Genomic DNA, 6,325 nt, shown 5'->3' with positions numbered 1-6,325 from the left:
ACGGTGTCGCGTCCCCTTGCGAACCTTCTCCATCGAAGTTATGTCATCGAGCGATGATTTACTTCGCCTTCCCTCTTGATCTCCCCAGGTACATCTAATCTCTTCTCATCATAAGCGATTAGGATCATCTGTTAAGAATATCAAACGGATCTTGTGGGTGTAGAGCTAACCCGTGGATTCTTTTCTTTGCATGTCTTATCCGACGGTTCTTGTCTCTGCCTTTAGACGTGGTCGAGATTCTGACATGTCACTGAGCTCACATCTGAGCTCCACCATCACGCTCCACCTCTTCCTTAGACCAAGTAATCTTCTTTCTCTGCGAACCCTTTATACTGTGCTTTCCAACTGCTGATCTGACTCCTCTGAACTGTTTCACGAGTTGATTCATCTCGAAGATGCGCTTATCATGGTTTCAAGCTCGAAACCCTGCCTTGATCAAACGTTTAACTCATCTTCTTGAGTAGTTAACACACTGCTCTGTTTCGCTGGTAAGCTTCGTACATACTCCATTGCTTTGTAACGTTCTTGTGTTTGTTACTCACAATTGATTTCGCGGTTTGCTGTAGATTATCTGTTTCTGAGGTGTTGGTGATGTTGTATCTGATTCTGAGACCTGCCCATGACAACGCATGGAGCTCTCTGAGTTTGTTTTTCCTCCACTCGGGAATGTCTGGTGGCTCACGGTTACTCCACCTGAATCGAGTACTCTGTCTCGATTCTCATTATCCTCCAGGTGATTCCTTGTTCTTTATTGACACTCCCTGTTGGCTTAGCTTCACGATTGCACACATTCTGACTTAATTGTTTGTTGTCTGTGTCGTGCGAGGGTGAAACTTTTCAACCTTGAATCACCTGGAGCGTCTCCAGTCTTATCAGTTCACATTCAAAAGCTCACAGCAAAGCTGGAACTTCTGACCAGGTACCGTCTTGGTTAGGAAGTCTGACGGATTGACATTAGTGTGTATCTTGTTTAGGACTATATCTCCTGATTCCACTAGGTCTCGAATGAAGTTGAACTTGGTAGCTATATGCTTTGCCTTATCGTGATTGACTGGATTTCTTGCTAGAGCTAGGGCACTTTGGGAATCGCAGTAGAGTTTGATTCCTTGTTGCTTGAAACCTAGTTCATTGCATATTTCTTTTAGCCACATTGCTTCTTTAGCTGCTTCATTCATAGCCATGTATTCTGCTTCTGTAGTAGATAGGGCAACCACTGATTGTAAGCATGACTTCCATGAGATAGTATTTCCTCCAAATTTGAATGCATATCCTGTAACTGAACGCCTCCTGTCTATGTCTGTTGCATAATCAGAGTCTGAGTATCCTTCCACTAGGAGTGTAGAGTTCTTTCTGAACGTTAGATTCGAGTCAACTGCTCCCTTTAGGTACCTTAGAATCAACTGAACGGCTTTCCAGTGTTCTCTTCCTGGTTTACTCATGAATCGGCATACATAGCCCACTGCAAAGCCTAGGTCAGGTCTGGAGCCTACCATGGCGTACATTAGGCTTCCCACGGCGCTAGCATAGGGAATCCTTTCCATCTGAGAAGCCTCCACTTTCCACTCATCATCTGTGAGACTTCTCAATTTGAAATGTGATGCAGTAGGCGTAATCACAGGCTTAGCGTCCTGCATTCCAAAAGTCTTTAGGACTTTCTCAATGTATTTGCTTTGAGATAGGATCAGGGTTCCCTTTTCTCGATCTCTGGTGATATCCATGCCCAAGATTCTTGAGGCGTTTCCCATATCCTTCATCTCAAATTCTCCACTCAGCTTTTCTTTCAGGTCTTTGATCACCTTTTTATTTCCTGAGGCAATCAACATGTCATCGACATATAGGAGTAGGTAGATGGCCTTATTAGTTTGAACATCTCTCATGTAGACACATAGGTCCTTACTGCAACGTTCAAACAGCTGATCCTTCATGAAGCTATTGAACCGATGGTTCCATCTTCTTGGGGACTGCTTCAAGCCATACAGAGACTTCCTTAATAAGCATACTTTGTTCTCTGTCCCTGGCTTTATGAACCCCTCAGGCTGTTCCATTAGGATTCTTTCCTCTAGGCTTCCATGTAGGAAAGCAGTTTTGACGTCCATCTGTTCTAGTTCCAGATTCAAATTCACCACAATGCTGAGCATAAGTCTGATAGAGACATGTTTCACAACAGGTGAGAATATCTCATTGTAGTCAATCCCTTCTGTCTGGGAATATCCTTTAGCAACTAGTCTGCCTTTGTATCGTTCATCCTCAACACCCGGGATTCCTGGCTTTATCTTGAATAGCCATCTGCATCCCACAAGCTTAGCCTTTGCAGGCCGATCAATGAGATCCCAAGTTCTGTTCTTTTTATGAGATTCCATTTCTTCTTCTGCTGCCTGCTTCCATAGTTTCTTTTCTCGGCTTCTCATAGCTTCTGCATAGCTTTTTGGTTCCTGAACTTCCAAGTCCTCAACCACATTGAGGGCGTAAGAAACGAAATTACCATCTTCATATCGAGATGGTGGTCTCACGTTCTGTCTCCTTTCCCTATCTCTTGCTAGAACATAGGTGTCTAGAGTTTCAGTGTTACCACTCTCACTCTCAACCTCGTGATCACTTCCACTATAATCTTCGTGATCTCGTTCTTGGTCACTCGAGCTGTTGGAGCTAGATGATGATGATTCTTCTCCACCTTGATCAGAGGTGTCTTTGGATTCGACAGAAGGAGAAGGCCCTCTGATCAAATCATCACTGAACGAAACATTTTTCTTTGCTCGTTTTTCAGCTTTCTGGTTCGCTTCTGGGCTTTCCTTTTCCTTAGCAACAGTGTGCTTGTATAGCTCATCCTCGTTGAAGACAACGTTTCTGCTTGTTCTGCATCTGCCTTCGTTTTCTATCCAAACTCTGTAACCTTTAGTGCCCATAGGGTATCCAACGAACACTCCCTTTATGGCTCTAGGTCCCGTTTTCTCCTCAGTTACATGCACATAAGCAGTGCACCCAAACGTTCTGAGATGTCCCAAATCAGGTTTATAACCTGACCACACTTCTTCAGGCATTCTGAATTCCAGTGTAGAGTTAGGTGATCTATTAATTAGATAGATCGCAGTAGATGCGGCTTCTGCCCAGAAGCTTTGGTCCAAGCCAGATTCGGCTAACATGCATCTCACCTTATCCATAATTGTTCTGTTCATTCTTTCTGAAACTCCATTCTGCTGTGGGGTGTAGGTGCAGGTTCTGTGTCTCTTAATCCCAGCCTTCTTACAGTAATCATCAAACTGTTTATTACAGAACTCCAATCCATTATCTGTTCTTAAACACTTAATTTTCTTCTCTGTCTTAGTTTCAACTTCAGCCTTCCATTCTCTGAACTTAGAAAATACCTCATCTTTAGTCTTCAGAAAATAAATCCAGACTTTTTTAGAAAAGTCATCAATAAACGTAACAAAATACTTAGCTCCAGCAAGGCTGTCTGGTGTAGATGGGGAACCCCATAAATCCGAATGAACATACTCCAGAATCCCATTAGTCACATGTTTAGCTTTAGGAAAGCTTTGTTTGTGTGACTTTCCGATAATACAATGTTCACAGAAATCCAACGTCTTAACGTCCTTGTCAATGATAAATCCCCGTTTGACAAGTTCAGACATGTTTTTAAGACTCATATGACCGAGGCGTGAATGCCAAACATTAGTCATATTCTTCTCTGCTCTAGATAGATTAGCCTCTCCTCTTAAGACTGTTCCTTGAAGATAATACAATCCCAGATGATATCTTCCAGAAAGAACCCTTTTATCATCCTTGTAGAAATTAACTGTAAGATCTTTTCCTTCATATCGACAACCTGCTGTTTCCAACATTCCATAAGAAATTAAATTCCTGCTCATACCTGGCATGTATCTAACTCCTGTTAAGATAACCAAAGATCCGTCTGGGTTTAGAATCTTAATTTTCCCAATTCCCTGAATGTTGCTGTGAGTGTTGTTTGCCATCAACACTTTTCCTCCCTTGAATTCTTCCAAATCAAATAAGAAACTCTTATCAGGTGTGATATGAAACGAGCACCCTGAGTCCATCACCCACTCGTCCTTTGTGTATTCAGTGCTGACTGTGAGTATTAGAGGTTGCTTTGCCTCTTCTGCTACATTTGCTGAGTCTTGCGACTTGGCTGATCTTCTGTCAGGGCACTCACGCTTCCAGTGACCCTCTTTTCCACATACGAAACACCCCTTGGAATTTTTGTTGTTCCTGGACCGAGACTTAGATCTTCCATGTCGGCTCTGGGATCTTCCTTTGTATGATTTTCCATTGCCCTTTCCGGATCTTTGTTCTGATCTACCTCTGTCTACAAGCAGGCCTTCTCCACCTGATCTGGTGAACTTGCCACTCTCGATCAACTCTCTTTCTTTTGACTTAGCGGCCCCAGTCACCTCAGCTAGGCTTAGCGTCTCTCTCCCGTACTTGAGAGTTTCTTTGAGTTGATCATACTTGTTAGGTAGAGAACTTAGCAGTAGAATAGCTTGAACTTCCTCTGATACTTCAACTTGCAAATTGTTTAAATCTGCAACTAACTTTAGGAAGTCATCCACATTCTCATCAATGGATTTTGAATCAACCATCTTAAACGTGTAGAACCTGAGCTGTAGATAAATCCGGTTGGGTAACGAAGTCTCTGTGTACAGACTATTCAATGTACTCCACATTGCGGCAGCAGTCTCACAGTGTTGAATTTTCCTCAAGACTTTGTTCCCAACATTCAGCACAATCAGGTCCTTAGCTTTCTCTGATTTTTCGAATTTTGCAGGATCAACTGAAGGTGTGGGCGTGACGATTCCAGCCAGCCCCTTTCCAGTGTCTTTCATAGCAGACTCTGGTTCATCCTTTGTTTCAGAATCATCCTTTAAAAGCTTCTCGTCAGTAAGGATAGCTTTTAAACCGAGCACGCCAAAGTGAGCAAGCATCCTCACTTTCCATAGTGCGAAGTCACCATCTCCCTCGAACCGGTCGATCTCGACGCGTTCCTTTGACTTCACCATTGATCAGGTACTAAGTATGCACCTCCTCTGTCTCTCTCTCTATCCTAAGCAACCTTGATGAAAACCGGAAGCTCTGATACCACTTGTGGAGATTATTAGTTTAGGTTACTTAGGTTAAAAGATATGTTGATCTAGGTCTAGTACTGAAAGTAAAGACACAAGCGATTTAACGACTTCTCGGCCCTCGGCGCGGTACGTGTCGTGGGAGAACTCCTGCTCCCAAAATCCACTAGATCAAAGAGTCTCTAGCTACACCAAATCAGTGTGCTAGATAGTTTACACAAGTATCAATCAATTCCACAAGAGAATACAACAAAGCCCCTTAGATCAATCTGACTTAGGCCTAAGCTTATTGATCTTGTATTGTTGCCTCCTACTCTTGCCCCTTGATGTATCCTGATTACTTGTTGTTGCAGCTGCTGTGTTTCCTTAAGCGTTACCTTAATCACCATACTAACATCTCTCTTATATATGTTACGTATGTGATCAGGTGCTGCTGTTGGAGTGGGCCTGCGAGTCGTCTTGGCCCAAGAAGTGCTGCTGCTGGCCCAACAGGATATGGCGAAGTCCAAACCTTCACACATCTTGGGATTCTTCCAGTCTTGATTCTGACTTTCATCCTTCTCAGGGAGGATACTTTATGTTGTGATTCTTGATTTTCACTTTTTTTATGAGAAGCGTATCAGTCATTGATCATTATATGTGTCTCTCAAGCAAGAAAATGATATATATTCAATGTACATCTCAAGACTAGATTTATTAAGATTTTCTTTTTCTTTTTCTTTTTGGATCGACCACTCCTAGTTGTACTGATCACTCCGTCCTCTTTTTCGATCCTTGCAGCAAAAGTGGGTTAGTTATAAGCTGCATCGGTCATTTCTTGATTTTTTTTGCACATATTTTCACATATGAAACTAAAAACAAGAGTGCATGGTTTTAGAAAGAAATGAGGTACGAGGTCATTTCCTAGATAAAAATGAGTTAGCCACTCATGATCAACAGAAAAGTTAAAACAATAAGAATTCAGGAAGTTTGCTAGGATGACACAAATTTATTGTGTTATTACTAGAACTAGGAATTTTTCCGGCGCGTAGCGCCGGTTGTTCTAATATTATTTACTTTGATACATAAGTAGTTTTATAAATTTAGAAAATTTGATTTTTTTATTATATTGTATATAATTTTTACACATAATATCAACAATGATATATGATAGCAAAATGTCTTATCGTTTATTTTGCATTATTATTTGAAATCAGATGAAAGTTTTAGTTGTCATTTTCAGGTTATTAACCAATTTTTATTTATAG

The sequence above is a fragment of the Brassica rapa genome, chromosome A10 (assembly GCF_000309985.2).
Source record: "Brassica rapa cultivar Chiifu-401-42 chromosome A10, CAAS_Brap_v3.01, whole genome shotgun sequence".
NCBI classification, from domain to species: Eukaryota; Viridiplantae; Streptophyta; class Magnoliopsida; order Brassicales; family Brassicaceae; genus Brassica; species Brassica rapa.
This window is presented reverse-complemented; position numbering follows the sequence as displayed.